At 39.7% G+C, this 19,022-nt stretch overlaps 1 protein-coding gene across 7 annotated transcripts in view; it reads left to right on the top strand.

Moving 5' to 3' along the window:
* Positions 1 to 19,022, top strand: part of ZNF644 (zinc finger protein 644) — a 71,108-nt gene that overhangs the window by 24,572 nt on the left and 27,514 nt on the right. For 2 of the 7 annotated variants that reach the window (XM_027890702.1, XM_027890694.1), the window contains exons 1-2: positions 677 to 764; positions 17,562 to 17,617. The gene's annotated coding sequence lies outside the window, so the exon portion shown is untranslated. Of the gene's footprint in view, positions 1 to 675; positions 765 to 954; positions 1,042 to 3,058; positions 3,176 to 7,412; positions 7,528 to 17,561; positions 17,618 to 19,022 lie in introns of those variants that run through there. The other 5 variants (XM_027890697.1, XM_027890701.1, XM_027890698.1 and 2 more) reach the window with 5 other exon arrangements.

Raw genomic sequence — 19,022 nt, 5'->3', positions numbered from 1 at the left:
CAAGCCGTAACAGATCGAGGGCTACTCATATCCAGGGCCTGTTACACTGTCACAGCACAGGATGAGCTTGGCTTGATGTGATTTTCTTGACAAATCCATGTTGGCTGTAGCTTATCACTTCATTAGCTACCATGTACTTAAAGATGTGTGATTATCTGCTTCAGTACTTTTCTGGGAATGGAGGCTGGACTGATTGACAGTTCTTGACCTATTCCCCCCTTCGGAATTTCATGTGCCGTATTCTCCCTGTTCCTCTCTCCTGGAATCCGGTATCCTCCCGAGCTGTCTGACCACTGTTCACACCTCTGATATTGCCTTTCTCTCTCACTCTGACGTGAAATCCTCCGAGCCTGGCAAATCTGAAGGGAAGAAATCCAATTCATCCAAGCAGTCCCTGCGCATTTACCGTCCTCCCCCTTTACCGGGGCTTCCCTCAGAGCGTTAATGTGAGGGGAGAATGGCACCGGATGTTTCCGCTCTCCCGGTGTCACTCGTGGCCTCCCGCCCCCGGCACGAGCCGGCGGTGCCCGGGCCGCGTCCCCCGCGCTCAGCTCTCCGCAACCCCGGGGAAGGGGCGCGCGCTCCCTGCGGAGGGAGGGTGGGGGTTGTGCGCGTGCGCGCTCCGCCCACTTCGGGGCGCGTGCACGCGCGCGCGTGTCCCTAGGTGCGCGTGGAGTGGCGGGGCGGTCGGGAGGTTTGCGCGATGACGTCACGACAGTGCGCGCAGGACGTAACCCCGGTGTGACGCACAGCCCGGCGAGCCCGTGAGTTTCCCGTTACGATTTATTTTTTTGTGCGGCGGCCCCGCCGGCCCCGCCCGGCCGCGGGGGGGCCCGGGGTCGGGGGGCGCGGCAGGGTGGGGGGCACGGGCCGAGCCGGGCCGAGCGGGGTCGCGCCGGGCCGGGCCGGGCCGGGCAGGCCGGGCCGCCCTAGCGGCAGGCGGCGGAGCGGGCGGCTCTGCCCCATCCTGCCGCAGCGGGAACATGGCGGCCGCCTCCGACTCAGTGCGGCACCGCGGCCCGGCCGCAGCCGCCCGCCGCGGTAAGTGGCAGGGCCGGGGCGGCGGCGCGGTGGAGCTCGGGCGGGCACGGCAGGCGCTGCCCTGCCCGGCCCTCCCCTCCCGGCCCGCCGCGTCCCTCCCTCCCTCCCCGCCAGCGCCCCTCGCCCCCTCCCCGGGCCGGCGAGCGGCGTCCCCCGTGCCCCGGCCGGGCGGGACACAAAGGGCTGTGCCGAGGAGGGTTCTGTGCGGTCACATGAAGCGGCGCAGCCAGTGAGCGCGGAGCGGGGAGGGGGAGCGGGGCCGCCGCCATTGCCGGGCGCGGAGGAGCCGGGCCGCCGCTCAGGGCCCGGGGCCGGGCAGCGCCGCCAGTGCCGGGGCAGCCAGGTAACGCCCCGCGGGCTGGGGTACCCGGGGTCACGCTGCGGGGCCCCGCAGGGCCCGTCCCCTCCCGCCGCCCGCCCGCGCTCCGCTTCCTCCGGCCCGCCGCCGCTCGGCCCGGGCTGCGGGTCCCGCAGCGCTGCCCGCCCGTGCCGGTCCGCCCGGGAAGGGTTGTGTGCTCCCGTCCTGGGACAGCGGGAATGCGTGCTTCTCTCCTGCCCTACGGTCCCTTCCTGCCTGCCGTGAAGCGGAGCGGCTCCGAAACGCACGGTGTCGGTACAAAGGGCTGGCGAGTGGCGCTTGGCGGTGTGCCCTCGGACTGGGAGCGGTGGCGGGGCTCCCGGAGCAGAAGTGGTTTACATCAGCGAAGAAAAAGTTATTAGATCAGGTATCGAAGTCGTGTCCTGGGGCTCCGAGCTGCTTCAGGATCTGGTGGTTTTTCTTAAGTTTGTGTTCCATCAGGTTTCAGTGGTGAACATCATCCTGACAAATGTAACTTACATGAAATGCAGAAAGTTTGTTTTCTTCTTATAGGTTATGTGTAACCTTCAGTCTATTGGAAATACTTCTGTTGTGGTAGTTTGGTCTGTAAACTGACAAGTCACAGTGGTAATGAAAAACAAGCATGATATATCAAAATAGATTTCCATCAGTGTCATACAACTCCGGCCCTTTAAGCAAAACCTCATTTGCAGTGATACTCTGATTCTTGCCCCCCCTTTCTAGCATATAATTTAATTATGAAGATTGTGTCACGGAACTTTGCTTTCAAACGCATATGGGGAATGAATGTGCTCCAGATTTTAGGGTAAGAAGCCATTTCATGTTATGCAGATCAATGAATTAACACATGGGACAAACACTCATAAGAGGCTGATAAGCATTTCTGGAATTCTGCTATGGAATTGTACATTTTACTTGAAAGTTTGTGCAATATGTGGTTCTTTTATATAAATTTCTAAATATTTTTTGATTCAAATTATAAAACAAATTTTCAAGAGAAGATTCTTCATAGTGGAGAGTGAAGCACTTCAGAGTCTTTGTATCTTAATGTAATTTTTCTCTGTAGAATTCTTTATTACCTGACTTATGCAAGGCAGGTGATTTGAGGGCAGAATAAATGGACTGATTAGACAATGCAAAATAGATCTGGGGAAGCTTTTAGTGGGTCACTTAGGTGCAGAGGAAATGCAGCAATTTTCTTATTGGAGAGGAGTTTAAGTAGAGTGCATGAAAGAGCAGTGCAGTGTGACAATCCTATTAACTGACTTATAATCAGAGCTGATGTTGCAAACCTGTCTAATGTAACTGTGCAGAGTTATACAAGAATTAACAGTGAGAATTGAAATTAATAATCCTGAAAATATAGTCTTAAAATAGTTTCTTTCTGGTACTAGAGTATTCATTCCAAGAGATTTTTTCTAATAATCTGTCCAAGACACAGGAGTTTTGTAGAGGGGAAAAACAAGTTGTAATGTCGCCAAAGTGACTTGACTTTTCTTTTTATACATATATTTTTTCTTTTTTTTAGTCTGTGTTACATTTTTTAAATTAAAAGAAAAAGACCTGTGCAAATATCACTGTTTAAAAAAAAAAAATGTACTACTTGACACTTTTTTTTCTTTTTTTTTTTTTTTTTTTTTTTTTTTTTTTTTTTTTTTTTTTTTTTTTTTTTTTAAGTTTCATGATGTCCAGCATCTGATTTATACTAGAAATACACCTAGGAAAGTATGGAAGTTATTAAGTGAATGCTAAAAGAGAATTGAAATCTCAGCAGGTGACCTGGCTTAGTGGGAGGTAAAGGCACTGACCACTTAGAGCATCTTTGTGAGGTTATTTAGTACAGAAACTATGGATTGAAATAGGAGAATCAGCAACTGAATAAGCAGGATATTAAACAAGAATGACAATGCCTTCCACTTCAAAATAACTGAATGTCATATGGACACTGAAGTCAAGGGTTGTCAGTGGAATTTATTGAGCAATAGTTTGTGCTTATACTTGCAAGTATTAGCACAGCCTATTAGTGTGTATACTTTTTAATTTGAGCCTTTTTAAGTCACTTGTGGAGAAAAAGGAGTAAAATTCTCTATTGTAATAAAACACACACATGCTTACACACAGAATTATTAGTTTCAAATACTTTCAGACTTTTAACCAGCTTGCAAAAGATCTGAGTACTTAAAACTGGAAAAAATAATGGATAGTTATGTCACTTACTCTGCAACTTCACCTGAAGTTGGTTTGAATTAAAGGTCTTTGAACAGTTGCTGATTCACTATGTCAATAATTTACTTTCCTCATATTTTTACATTTTCAAGTACCTTTTTGTCTTAAGCAAAATTCAAGTAATGTGGCTGTTGGAGGGCTACCTTAAGATATTTGTTTTATGTATTTCTCTAATGTTAGTTACTTTAAGCCAAATTGAATTAGTTTCCTCTGTGCTCTGGATTGCACAGCACTTTTTATTATGTATCCAGAAATTGGGAAGAAAATAATAAAATTAAACAATGTTGCACTCACTTAAATTCATTTTGAAACTGAGTTAACTTGGCATAACCTCCAAAACCTGATTCCTTCAGATGAAAATAGCGAATGTAAAGGAATCCCTGGTAAACCGAAACAAGTCTGTGTTCTCTAAAAATAAGTTAATTGGTTGTCTTGAGCACTCTGCCTATAAACTAAATCTGTAAGATGATTTTTGATAATTAACACTTTTCCTTCCTTTTTTTTCTCAATGTAGATGCAAAGTTCATATTGGTACTGCATAAAAAGCTTAAGTTACCTGAGGAAATTGTGAATGTTGGTCATTCTGGCTGATATACATAAAGATACTGTTGGACTGTCTGAGTTAAAGGATTTCCTGTAGTTTGTAGTAGTATGAAAAAAATACTCTTTTTATACCTAATTAATAAAAAACCTCAAAGACCAAACAGAAACCTCACGTACACTTCCACGCCTGTATACATTGTGTCCCTTAGCTCAGGTAACAGGAGCCTTTCACACAAGCAGCGATGGTAGGAGAGTCATGCCCATGTTTTTCACAGAACTGTAGAAAAGTCATGAAATGGTCACTTGGACTTCCCCTGTTACGTAAAAACAGACACAAATACAGTGCACCTCTTCAGTGCAGTAATCTTGTGCGATGTAATTTGGTGCTCAAACTGCAGTTCTCCATCAAGAAGGACCATGTAATGAGTTTTCTAATGTGTGGTTTTTTTAAAAACATGGAAAAAGCATGGTAGTCAGGTGATCAGTCATGTTACTTACCTAGTGTGCAATGCAGTGTCATGTGATGAGTGTTCTGTCTTGGTACAAAGTTTACCCAAAATCCATAGTATTTACTCAGAAGTGGTGTTGCCTCACTGAAGGAGAGCAAGATTTTTTTGAATTTCAGGAAATAAAATAACAAACAAAAGTATTTAGTTGTGGTGCATTTCTGTCACACTTCAACTGTACACAGCAACTGTTGATAAAATGTTGCAGCAATGCCCTTATATTGCCAGTGAGGTTAAAGGGGGGAAGACAGTGGCTTAACAGTGAGTATTCATGTTTTGCTTACACTAAATATTAACTGACTTGATACTTCCAAGCAAACTTGGTGATGCAGAGAACTCTCCAATAGAAGTAATTTAAATACTCTTGGTACGGGAACTGATGGTTCATTCTTAATCCAGATTCTGGAAATGGAATTCTCTAGTTGACATTTATTGATTCATACTGAGTGCTTAGTCTTACAAATAATTAACTAGTTTAAGGATAATGGGCTATTTAGTAATTCAGTATTTCTTGAAACTTATTCCAGTTTATGTGAAGTTCACGCTTAACTCGGAATAAAGGTCAGGTTGCTGGGCTTAGGAATATTTCAGGCCTATTGTTAGTGTTCACTAACGTTTCAGTATGCTGAACACTGCAAGTTAAATACCTTAATCAGATTTTTTTTTCATAAAGAGGCATTATTTTGTGAGTATTTGAATGTTTGTACCTTTTGCTTTCCTTAAGTGACTACTTGATAATGTTATACTCTTCACAAAGCAGCTGGAGCAGGGGAGAGGATGCATCTTGGGAAACAGGATAGAAGGAATTACAGGTGCCTTACTGATTGTTCCAGTTGTAGCTGAATACATGAATCGAGGTCTTTGTACCTTCCCTGTTTCTGGACCAACTGTTAGCACCTGCTTGTGAAAGTGCTTTTCACAGCAAAGTATATCTCTTGTGTAATTTACCTTTATTTACAAGCTTTTACCTGATGCATCCATTTTTAGTTTGAGTAGAAGATGTAAGGAATTCCTTAACAAATATATCATTGAAATGTATCAATATGTCAATTAATCCATCCATCCTGCCTTTTCACGGAATAATAATTCCATACGTTGATAGCATTGAGTTGTGCTTTATCCCAGCTACTTTGCCAGTGGGACTCTTTGGTAGGGACAGGGATGAGTTTTCCAGAAAAGGCATACAACAGGAGGTCAGGGGACTGCTTTTGGAAAACTGTTACATATTTCTGCTCCTAAGGCATGGCAGCTCTGAAGCTGCTCCTTGCTGCTGCTGGTAGGAAGTGGTAGGTGTCTGTTTCTTGTCTGCCTGCAGTCAGTGGGGTGATGATGGGTGGTGCTTATGGTTTAGGGTTTTTGTTGGTTTGGTTGTGGGTTTTTTTTTTGTTTTGCTGCTTTTCAACAAGTGTTCTGGCTGATAGCTTGTTTTTTCCTGGAGTGGCTGTTCTCTGAATGTTTCTGTTTTTCCCTTCTGCTTCCACTTGGCTCTCCTAGGAGCACAATGTGATGCAGTTTTTGATGACTACTTTTGGAAAGCACTTAATGTTTATAATATTTGTTGCTGATACTTTTCTTCATCTTCAGATGTATGCATATACAACAGTTCTGTGGCTGTAGAGTTTCAGAAATTGTCTCTGATATTAACTTAATTTTCCAAATTTATGTTTTTCAGTCAGAAGAGCTTGGAAGTTTAGAAAATTTGTATCCTAAAATTAGGCTCCCAACAATCAAAACAGTGGTTGTAGGGTTGCAGGTTATTGTGTTTATGCTTATTTTATTTGCAAAGGACTTATGTATTCTTGTGAATGTTCTTAGGAGCCTTCACCAAAGAGACTACATTCTGTGTGATAATTGGTGGGGAGGACTGAGAAGGGGAGTATTTTTTTCCGACAGCTGTATTTTTGTTGTTGCTATTAAGTCGGCTTGGTATTAGAAACAATATTTTCAAGAGCGGACAGGCTCTGCCTGCAAAGTTCCAATATAAATAACTTTTTTCCTTCACACAGAAGTGCTGGGGTTTTTTGTTTTAATTCCGTAGCTATGAGTGTATTTTCTGTGAGAAAGTCTTGATTGTGTGTCCTGTCACAGGGAGTGGGAAGTGACAGTTGGGCAGCTGGCTTCTCCCAGTTCTCTCCCACAGTGAAGTGAGTATTCTGCCCTCCTCTGCTTCCTATTTCTTAACATATATATTGGCATCAGTTGAAATCACCTAATCTTTTCTATTCTTGAACAAAACTTAAAAATTGAGAATCTGTGGAATGTAATGAAAATAACTGCACTATGTACATATAGTGAATGTTAGAAAGTTAATTTAAAAACACTTTTTCATCTTGTAGGAAGTTGAGAATAAAATATCAGAACTCCCTAATCAGATTCTTACTAACAAAAAACATATCATGTTGTGGCAGATTTTTTGCTGGGGTAAAAGGGGAAAGATAGGCTGGGGGGACTTGTGGTGTTGAATTAACCTAGATAAGCTGCAGTGAAAAAATTGGGAAGGTTTGGAGCAATTACAGATGGGAGGGAGTAGTGCTTGCATGTCTGGAATGCAAATTGAACTGAAATGCTGAAGAAACTGAGGTGGAAAGGCTGCTTGTGTGGTACATGAACCAAAGATAGTAGGTACTGCTTATTGTATATTCTTTCTACATCTTTGCTTTGGGGAAACCTTTGAAGGTTTGTTTTATCTGACTTGTTTTTTTTTTTTATAAAAGTGCTTTGGGATAGCAATTGTCTGTTTCTGTGTCCTTATAAAGCTTTGAATGTGTTGAACTGTAGTGACACAAGAGATGAGAAGTAGTAGACTTGCTGGTGAGCTGCTTTAGCATGGATTCTCACAGACCTTTCCTTTTGTTAGTGTTCTGAAGTGAGGTAAGTACATCACTAGTATCCAGTGCCATGTTGCCCTTAATGCCAAGCCCTTATTCCCAGACTTTCTAGATGGTGAGACTTGCTGGTGAAGTTCACTGTGATTCTCACTCCTACATGTGGCTGAAAGTGCTGGTAGATGAGAGAGGCCTAGCTTCTTTCCTGGCATATGTGAGGCTTGGAGAGGAAGAGGAATACCTTGTCTAGAAAAAAATGGCTCTTCAGGTATCTCTCTACCACGATTGTAAGACTGCTGCTGCTTTTCAATGTTTTGCCAGCAGTAGTGAGCACTAAAAGGCAGAACATATTTCTGCAGAAGAGAACGAGCAAAAAATAGAAATGGTACTTGGGAGAAACCTTTCAGGTTCCTGTATAACTGAAACGTCACACTATTTCTAAAAATACCATACAGGTACTGTGGTAATTCATTTTTAGAAATGTCTTTTAGGCACTAAAAACAACTTGGGAATTTGCCTTCCATTTTTTAGCCCAGTGAGGTGAACAGAGATGATGATAACTTGTCTAGCAATGATTTATTGCTAGTCAAACCTCTTGATTTTATGTAACCTTAGTCCATGCAGATCCGGTTCTTTTGTGCTATCCTGGTAATCCAGTGTAAAGTATATGAAAGAGGCTTAGAGTATGTGTATTGTCTCTTCTGTTTCTTGAGCTACTCTTGAAAATTTGGTTGGGGAATCTGTTTTGGTCAGGAAAACTGACCAGCTAAGCATGTATAGTTTTTTTAGCCCCAACCAGAGGAGGTGTCTAAGGATAGCCAGTGGGCTGGATAGACACAGGTGAGGATAACTGATGTGGCATGCTAGAAATACTGAGGTTTTCCATTTGTTTTTATATGTTTGGAAGAACTAATTCAAATAACAAAAGAGTCAAAGACTGAAAGCTTTTGCCTGATTATTAGCTAAGCAAAAGGAAGCAAACAGTGGAACCGAGTCCACAAGCGTTTGAGTGGCTCAAGGCTGAAAAGAGGAAGTTCAATGGAGCCCTAATCTTGAAGTGAAGCCTGTGTAGGACTGCTATGCCTTCTTGAAATTCAGCATGGAAACTCCATAGGTGTTCATTAAAGTTTAGACCTGAAGGTACTGCATAACTTGAGTAGAGATCTTGGGGTAGATCTTGAAAACCTCCAGAATAGATAATAATTTTGTAGAATAATTTTGGTGCAAAGGCTTAGTGACTTGATGAAGCACTTGGAAATTATACTATATGAAACAATCCCGTATGGTGATGGTGTTAGTAAGAAAACTTGTTGAGGCTGTCCATTTGAACACAGGGACCATGAGTAGGAGCTTACTAATGGATGTTGTATCAGAGCTGCTCTGTGGTTGTGGTACTGGTGATGTGTGACTGGTTCAACTGAGTGTTCACAACGGTAACTGGTGATCAAAAACTACATTTCAAAGAGGCATGTGGAGGCATTTGCCCCAGTTTGCTTCCCAGGCCTGGTAGTATAACCTAGGTTGTAAGATGTGTGGTGTTCCCATTCAAATAAACCCCTCATGCAGCTATCTGGCTTGAAGATGTAAAAATAAAACACAGTTGGTTAAACTATGTTGCATTACTACAGCTTATCTAAATTAGGAACTAGTTTTTATTTATGTAGATTATAGACAGTGTTAAAAACTTAGTGTCACCAAACCAAAAGTGAACACTGAGCAGCAAAGTGAGGGATGGATTTTTACATTTTCAGTGGCTGTTAAGATGATAGCATTGACAGCATATTATAACTTCTTCACCAAAACCAGTCTTCTGTCACCAAAAAGCGGGCACATGCAAAATGAAGGAAAGGCTTCATGCTAGTGGTTAAGTATATGTGACTCCCCAAAGTGATCTTTCATAGATTATAAAGATTATAGGTTGTATATCAACCCAAATAGAGAGTAAAATAGTTTGTAACTTCACTTCAAATTTGATAAGCAGTAGCTAAATCCTGTTGTATAAAATATGTGTGCATTTTATTTGGGAAAAACTATTGCTGGAGGAATGGCAATTCTGAAATTTATATTTTAAGTGATTGTTATGTATGGTTATTTTCTTTGTACTGGAATATTCTTTGAAGTCACAGCTTACTCCTCTACTAAGGAATCAGGCTGTTTGGGAGTTAGTGGTAATGTCTGCAGAGACTAATACTCTAGAGTGTGTACTCTGTCCTCTGCTGGAAGGCACTGTCATAGGAATATCAAAATAAAGTCTGCCACATCAATTCAGAGTTCAGTGTAAACCTACCTTCATTTTAAATGTAAACCCTTATATATGAGCAGAGACTTACAAATACTTAGGAAAATCTAAGTGTGCATGAAATCTCTGGTAAATTTTTGTTAGATTCTACATTTTCACAGGCGCAATAAATGCATTTCCTCTGAGGCTAGGAACAGGAGATTCTCTCTCCTACCATGGTCAGGAAATGTCAGAAATACTGTCTAGACAGACAACAGCAGGCATTAGAGCTCGTGATCCCAGCATAGCTACCCTTTCAACTGGAACAAACTTGTGAGGAACTGATTTTGGACTTAGAATCCTGTTTTGTAGGGGGTACTGAATGTGCTAATACCAGGTCACTGTTTCCTCCCATTGCTGTTACAAATATTTATGTATACCACTTTCTGTTAGTACTCTTTCACCACTGCTTTCTTTCAAACTGTCATGATACAAGAAAAGAGAGATTTTTTTTTTAAAGAAAGAAGAAAATAATGTCACTTATCACTAATTTTGAGCTGTAGGATTTTAGGCTCAACCTTTTGTAAAAACTGCATTGCAGTCTTAAGTCAAGGAAGTGTTTCAAGTGTTGACATTTTTTAAGACTGCAGAAATGTAGAGGAGTTGAAAATGAATGTGTATGCTAGTTTGTCTTAAAACAGTTTTGTAAATGTAGAAAATTCAGAGATGTGTCAGTCTACTAAGAAATTGCTTTTGGCTCTAGCACTTGCTTTGCTTTTGTGATGTGTGATCTGGGAAGGGGTTCTCAGCGGCTGCTGTCAGTGATGACCGAGGCTGAGCCTGTGGCCAGGTGATCTTGTATTAGGCTGGGTCCTGAGCACCTGCAGGTTAAAATGATGAACTGCAGCACTGCTCTCCTCTTCAGTATCCTGCAGACTGGCTAGTCTCCCAAATGTAAAGTTTGGTTGTAGAGTTTGGTTGTTTGGGTTTTTCTGAAAAGCAAGCTGCCATACTATTCTATTTCCATTAGTGTAAACTGAAACTGTGTCAAGTCCAGCGTTAGGAAATGTTGATGGGTGAGTACACTGGGCTGAAGACAGTCTGGAGAGAGGTATCTGAGGAGCATAGCTGGAGAAAGTGCCGAGCACTTTGCTGCCTTTGGGTTTATACACAGGTTGCAATAAGGGCTGTTGGTGTTGGAACAGTGTTAAAGCTGAAAAGAAAATGGCTACCAGAAATCACTGTTGCTACAGTAACAACATGGCTTGATTATTAATATGCTGCTTTAACTACTGTTAGAAATGTTGTGTGAAATACTGCTTTTAAGTTAAAGTGTCCTTAATGGAAACAGATATTTTCATCCATTTAGATATTAATGGATATCATAAGGCTTCTTATTCTAGAATGCCAATCTTTTTGTTAGAGAAACTAATTTCTAGTAAATATTTTTTAGAATCTCATTACTGCTTTTTCTACACCAAAAAGTTGGTTGATGCTTTTAAATTTTAATAATAAATCTAAATGTCCTTACAAAACAACTTGCAGGGGAAAAAACCCAATCTAGAGATACCATTTAACAAAATAGGTGGAATCTGGTAACATAATTCTGGCTTTCTGAAACTAAGCCCTTAATGTGTTTTTCTGCATGCAGCAAAGCTTTTTTTTTTTTTTAAAGATATTTCTGTATTTTGAGTTTGAAATAAATATGCCCAACCTACACCCTATTTGAAGGTTTATAAGTAAGGATCAGACTATGAAGTGGAATCTACTTGGGAACTATATTTTATTTCATAAGTGTGTAAGTGCATTGTGTAGTAAACTTTTTGCAGGTTTTCTGTTAATATAGTGCAGTTACATTGAGGAATTTCAGAGTTGTGCAGTGCAGTACATCAGGAAAGGGGTATGTCAAGTTCAGTGAATGTGTTAAGATCAACTGATGCAGTTCTGTGTCTCTTAGGATTCTACAGGTGGCAGACTGGTGGCTGGTATGGACTGACAATAAACTGTGTCTGCTTTTCATCCAAGTCCCATATGTTTAAGAGGTTCCATACCTAAATAAGATATCATTTTTCTGTAGCTTTTTTGGCTTTTGGGAGGTTTTGGTGAAGTTCTCTGACAGACTTCCCAACTGAAAAGGCACTGGATTCATTCAGTAGAGGTGGAGCTGATAAACTATTTACAGGCATGTGTACCAAATACACATTTGTTAAAATTCTGTGGTTTTGGAGAAGGAGGACAACACTATAAATGTCTAACACCACTGTGTAGTTTGGTATTTTAAAAACAAACCTTGAAATAAAAGAGGCTGTTTTCTAAAAAATAACCTGCTCAGATATTTCTTAAAGCTTGCTCTTTTTTTTAATTAAGGCTGTTGGTTCCTTAGAAAAGCATTGTGATGAGAAAAGTGATGAAGCTTTCCTGTTTTGAATTTTTCAATTAATTATTTCTAACTGAAAAGTAGGGTGTACAAACTTGGAGGAACCATAATCAATTTTATTGCGAGGTAGGCAAGTTTATATGTAACTGACAGTCTTCTGGAGTGCTTTTGTGCAGTGCTTACAGTTAGGGGGTATGTCACTGTATTTTGAGGTGCTTTATGTAAAGCTTATATGATATGGTGAAGGAATACACACAAACATATATATATATATATATATACACACATATACACATATATATGTATAAAAATGCAGACTGGAGCAGAGAGTGATTCTGTAACTGAAGGGTAGAGGCAGTTCCTGCACAGATAATGTATTGACAAGATTTTGCAGACAGCATAATGAAAATGTTCAATGTCAAGGATGATGCCAAGGATATGTACAGTGCCATTAGTAGTTTGGAGTGGAATGGAGAGATGATGTCATTTCGTGCTTTAAGCTTTCCCTATTTGAGAAAAGCTGTTATATTTATGGTATACAAGTGCAGCAAACAGCTAGTTTGTGTGGTCAAGAAAAATAGACTGAAGGGTGATTGAAAATTGCAGGTGTTTATTATGGGAGTGGTATGTTGAGCTGTAGCTCAAACAGGTAGAGAAATTACAAAGAAGGTGAATTATTTTTCAGCAGCTTATTGCTTATGGTAAATTTCATTTTGTAGAATGAAATTCAGTTTAGTTGGATATTGATGGACTATAAACTTCTTTATTAAATATCAGTGATGCTTAGAATGTTACACCTAATCTTACCTGAGGGGAGAAATTGCATTGGTAAGTAACCTTTAGAAACAACATATTAGTATTTTCTCTTGAGACCTCGAAATTCTAAATGTTTTCAGAACTCCCATCTTTCAACTGATGCTTCAGTTTAGTACTCGTATGGTTTTTTTGGTATGTTGATTGTTACATATTTCCTTACTGTATAATGTAAACTCAAAGAAAGCAGCTCTTAAATTATGTTCGTTTCCACTTGCTTCTCTGTAGACATCTTTGCATCCTTATTGTGTGCCTGTTGTGTACATTTTTAATGTTTGCTTCTGATCTGTTCAGTCACGGAGTGGAAAAGTAACCTTTTCAAGCAATATATTTTGTTAGTCCAAACCCCTGTCTATCTGGAATACTTTTCCCTCTGATGTACTTTCAATTTTTTTTCTTTATGTAATGCAGATTTTTGAAGTAATAATTAAATCCTGTTGTTTGACCTAACTGATGCTGTAAACACAGGTTCTGTTTTTTTTCCAATCGGGATACTCACTCTCACTACTCTTTTCCCTACTGTGATACTCCTATTAATGTTGCATTCAACTACTTGTAATTTTGTTTGGACTGAAACATCTTCCCAGTCTGAGGTATGATCAGTTGTGTTCATTTCCTATGCTGTCACACATTTCCTTGAAGTGCCTCATCGTCCCATACGGGTTGTTGTCAAAAAGCAAAACTTTCTATGATTAGAAAAATGAGAGATTTCAGCACTTCCACGTGAAAGCCCTACCACAGCTTTGGGAACTGTGTGTGTGGCTTTTACTGTGATGAACAGACAAAGGAAGAACTGTAACTTCTTTGAACTGTTTTTCAGATAATTCTTGAAATCTGGCAGGAGATTCAAAATGCAGGAGGCAGTCTTCTCTCTTGCAGTCCCTTGCTTGCTTGCTTTTGTTCAGTTACGGCACATTCTTTGAAGTCAGAAGCATCTCCAGTAAAAAGACTTAAATTTTGTCTCTTCACATTATGAAGTGTTAAGCTTTTGCTTAATTTGACTTCCGGATAATTCAGGCTTCAGTAGAGTACCTGCTCTTAAGTACCGTTTTTTATTAACTATTGTAAGAGCAGTAATTATTATTATTTTTTCTTTAAAAAATTTAATTTTAGTAAATTTGATGGTGGCATTTATGATTCAGTTGGTTAAACTACAGTTGGAATAGCATAGATTGAGAGGTTTTACAAATTCTCAAAGGGAATTAATTTTGTGATTTTAGAAAACCTCATGTTTAAATTCAAGTGATTATTTAATCTACACTGAATGTTAGTTCTAGGTATTTATGGGTAGTGAATATAGAGTAAGTTATTTTCACACTTTTTAAATAGGAATCAAAGACAATCAAAGCACCTTCTGCAAACAGAAAGCAGGAAACTACATTCAGTACAGCCAAGGTCATTGCTGACTAGTTGTTAGGAAGATGGTAGTATAGGCTTGCCTTTCAAGAGCTTTTCACGGTATTAACTGATGTAGGAGACTCTTATCAGCTAAGTTTTTGCTTTTTCAGTTCTCTTCTGAAATTGCTTTATTCCTGATACTTGTGTGTACAGTTTTGGCTGGAGCTTTTTCTGCGTTTCTTGTAATAGACTTTTCTTAGCGTAATCTCTGCTCTCTGCTGGCTGTTTTTTTGTCACACTGATATTTAGGATTATTGGATTTCTGTAAGATTGTAGATGTTTTCCAGAGCTGCATCAGGTATTAGAATGATATTTCTTCTGCACCCCACCCCCTTCTTTTGAATTTAGCAGATTTTAATGGTGGGGTGGCCATATCCTGGTAAATGTACATGCCACTCCTGACTAACTAATCAGATTTTCAAATTTCTCAAATTCAAGGCTACAGTTGCCAGCCTTTTGCTGTGTTTTTATGTCAAGCTGGTGGAATGGACTGTTTAGCCACAGTTTATACCAACAAAAGTAGTTTGTATAATAAAGTCATTCTAGCCTTTGTTTTTTCCTCTTTTGTCCTTCCCACATAAGCATAATCAGCTATAGGGGCAAAAGCTAGTTTTATATTGCCTTATGAGTCTCTTAAAAAAAAAAACAACACAACAATACAAACAAGCAACAACAGCCCCCCTCCCCCCCACACACACAACAGCAGCAACAAAAACTTCAAACAAACCACCTAAAAAACTCCTCTGAATTATGTCCCTGGCTTCAGCTGTTCCAGGAGAAGGTGATAGTTAAGGATGGTTAAAGTGTCTTCTCTCAGATAGATGTAGAAATGTCAGTTAGTGCAGATCTGTTAGGAAATAAGGGCTAGGTAGTAGATCCAAGCTCTTGTCAGGATTACAGCAAATTTTATTTAGTCGTTATACACCTTTGCATTCTAGTGTTCCTCTGGTGTTTTTTCCCAGAGAGGGGGACAGGTTAATATGAGATACTTCATTATAGCAAAAAGAACTTTCGGTACATCTTTTCTTGTCTAGTATCATTGGGGGTACACTTGAGCTTGTGCCCATCTCCACTATTGCAGTTTTCTTCCACTTCCTGTTCACTGCCCTTATCAGAACAGGCAGCTTCTTAGTGCTGATCAGAAGCCTGACCATTTTAAAGCAGTGCTTGTGCCCTTTCACTCTTTGCATAGTGAGGTGAATGTTCTGTAAATACATTTCTTTCCCAATTCTGCGTCCCTTTTGATGCTGTCTATTACCTGGTGAGGGAGAGTGACTTTCATTCTCACTTCTTTTTCTGATAATGAGAATTAAGACAGGAACATTTGAGCCAGAGCATTTGTGATGTTGAAATCTTTGCCTTTCCCTAAGGAGTTTTTGGAGAACTACCTGTCTTGCATCTGCTGGTAGGGAATGTCAGGCGCTGAGTTATTTCAAATGTCATCACCCTTGAAATGAATAGTAGGTGTTAGAGTTTGATTGTTTGTATTGGAGTGAGAGGAATCTTCTTTGACAGCAGATGGACCTTTGAGAGGTGAGTGCTGGTGAAGTACGATAGGTCAGGTAGCTTTATACAGTCTCAGTGCTATCAGTAGTTTGGGCTAAAATCCGGTGTCTCGTGGATTGCATTACCTTCATCAAGATATCTGCGTGACTGTAGCGCTTCAAGTACTATCTCTCATGGGGTGGAGCTTTGAACACCAGAGGGATTGAAAAGGGGAGTTAATTCTGAGTTATTGGTAGTGCTTAGTTAACTGCAGTATTTAGGAGATGTTTGTGTTGAAGGCGTTTTGCATAGGGGCAGAGTCGTTGGTGTAATTCTTCAGTGAGAGAAGTGTTAGGCTGGGATTTGTCACTGCTCAGCCAAAGTGCACAGGTTTACTGAGATGTCTGGTTTAGTGCTGATTGTAATGTTTGATAATGTAAAGCCTGCAGAGACCTTCTTCCTCATTTTTTGAATGTTAATTTGGCTCTTTGTGCATAAAGGCTTTTATTTTTGTGGGCACTTTTAACTGTAGCTTCACATTTACCTTCTGTAACTTACAGAAGAGCTCCACTGCTGTTTGAAAATAACACTTTTGCTTCCCTAGATGAATGAATGAATACAACTCTAAAACCTAACTAAATAATTGTGGTTTTTTCTGTAATAAATCTTATTTGAGAAATGAGCACATATACATTGAATAACATTCATGCTTAAGGCTGCATAATGTTTAATGTGATACTGAGGAAATGATCCTGGCACTAGAGAAAGGAGCTCGAATACTTATCTTCTGTTGCTTTGTATTGCCCAGCCAAACTTCTTTGAAATATCTGTCCTCCCTTACTCTGTCTTTGTAATTTAGGCAAGTGGCTTTGAGACAGTTGCAGTGTGACTGGGGAACTCAAAATCAATAAGCTCTGTGTGAACAAAATGAGGGAAGGAATCCTAGCCAGTATGTGGGGGACAGGTATCTTGTTCAGAGTTAATTTTGATGATGACTGAACATTAGTTTGGTCTAGATACGAATAACCAACCCTTTCTGTAAAGGTGTATGCTAGTTGTTGTGTCTTCATTGGAAGTAGACCCAGTTCTGTAGAGATACTGTACCCAAATCCATTCTTGTTTTTGTGCAGATTTCAGTGACTTTCAGAGTCTCTTCCAAATGTTATATAGTCTGGTATCTCCAAATAGGAAGTGAAAAATTTCCTTGTATAGTTTGAAAGATCCATGAGTAAAATAGAGCATTTATTTCATCTGACATTAATCAGCGTTCACGAAGGCAAACAAGTTATGATTTTAAAATGGGCCAGCTAGCCTTAGAATAATAACATGACTGTGCCCTAGAAAAGGTGAGAAATTAGCAAGGCCCGGGCTTAAAGCCCTTCAGCACTTGATCTTAGCTATGTTGATAATTTTTGCAAAAAGCTTTCATTTGTTACCATTTCCTTTCTGTGCATTCTTCCTCGTTCAAGGGAGCTTAAGATAGGTGACTTTGAAGGCACTAGCAGAAAATGCAGCAGTTTTTCTTGCCATGCAACTTTTTTCCCCTTGTTTGACTCACAATTTCTTAGTGGGTTTTTAAATTAAAATACCAACATCTGTGTTACTTGCAAATTACATGTGTATTTCAGAGAAGACCACTGGAATTTTGTTGTTTTTACCCTGAGACAAAAACGATGGAATACTTTTGTGGCTGTGGATTTCTTATCTCTGCTTCACCTGTCTTGTCAGATAATCTAGGGCACAAGCAGAAAATGGCAGCTGTACAGTAAGTTCTCCTTTTATTTTGCAGGTTTGTTTTACTGTGGAAGTGAATCTTACAGCATAATGTAAATCAGACAAGCAAAGGTGAGTATAAGTTTTTTGTTGGCGGGTTTTTTTCCCCCCAAATGCCATTTGCATATACTGCTGAACATGCAGAAAAGTGGTCAGTGAAAATTCTCTTGAAATTTATATCTTGATTACTGTAATTTATGAATGTAGTGTTACTTCTACGAGACTAAAATAGGAGCAAAAGATCCCCCCTTATTATTTAATATTATGGTAATTACACTTTTCTTCTGTAAGTTATTATAGTCAAAAAGCTATCAAGTGTTCAGCTAGCTGTTGAGAGTCAAAATTATGAGTACTTTAAATTAATTTAATTCTCTACATATTATACACCTGGTTTCAAAACACTGAAAGTGTACTTTGCATTGTCAAAGCAGCATGTTAAACTTGAACTTAGGTATTAATAAATAACTCTGGGAAATTTGACCAGCTATCAGAATAGCATTTCAGATTTTTAATAACAATATTCTGTTTTTTGGAATTTTTTTCCCTCTTTTTGTCTTTAGGAACCCATTTGAGAGTAGAACTGAAATGTTCATTTGCAATTCCAAAGTGTCCATCCAGGAGAAATTTTCTGTAACTTTGGCATTTCTCCTCCTTTCCGCCACACCCCTCATCTGTTATTCTGAGAATAAGAGTTTACATAAGCCCAAATTTTTTCTTTTCCATTTTTGATAATCTACTTCAGGAATAATTTGAACTGTATTAGTCTGTTTAAATTAAATTTTCCATATGATTATGTGAAACATTTAGCAAAGAGCAATTTCCTTTAATGTGTTTTGAGTCTTTCAAGAGTACCTTTAGGTAAGGCTCCCCAGTTCAGTAGATTACTCTGCTTGGGAGACAGGGCATGATGGACTTGGGTACCGAGGCTACCATAATAACAAACAGAAGCTGGCTTCTCAAGTTTTCTTCTTGCTGTTTAACTAATATGCCATCTCAGAATGTACCTGCTTGCAGTGATCTGATATTTTGAAGAGGTGAGAGGGAGACCCCATTTGCTTAAATGAGCTTGTTCTTCATTTGTAATCTCCAAATAATATGCATTAATATCGCTTTAAAATTGTAGTATGTACGTTTTAAAATAGGCAGGAGCTGTTTCATTTGTATCTTCTCTTCTGCTAAGACTTGTTTAGAGCTATTGCTGTCAACTTCAAAATACTGATTATAGCAGAATGCTTAGTGGGGAATTTAAAATAACTCTGAGTATTGATCCTTTGTATAATGTATAACTGATTTAGGACTTTGATTATGAATTGTCTTCTGAACTATGAACAATTAAAAATAAGCTCTGCTGCTGTATTATGCATATACTTATGCACAGAGCTTACTGCCTTAGCCTGACTTTGGTGGTTTCTAGAATGTGCTGCGTTGAGAAAAGGAATAAAGATAATTCTGCAAAAGAAGATACTTTATCTGAGGA

Source organism: Empidonax traillii, unplaced genomic scaffold, assembly GCF_003031625.1.
Source record: "Empidonax traillii isolate 1590-97213 ecotype Southwest subspecies unplaced genomic scaffold, ASM303162v1 scaffold295:size639837, whole genome shotgun sequence".
NCBI lineage: Eukaryota > Metazoa > Chordata > Aves > Passeriformes > Tyrannidae > Empidonax > Empidonax traillii.
Note: the sequence above shows the minus strand (reverse complement) of the source record. Positions and strands in the feature narration are given on the sequence as shown.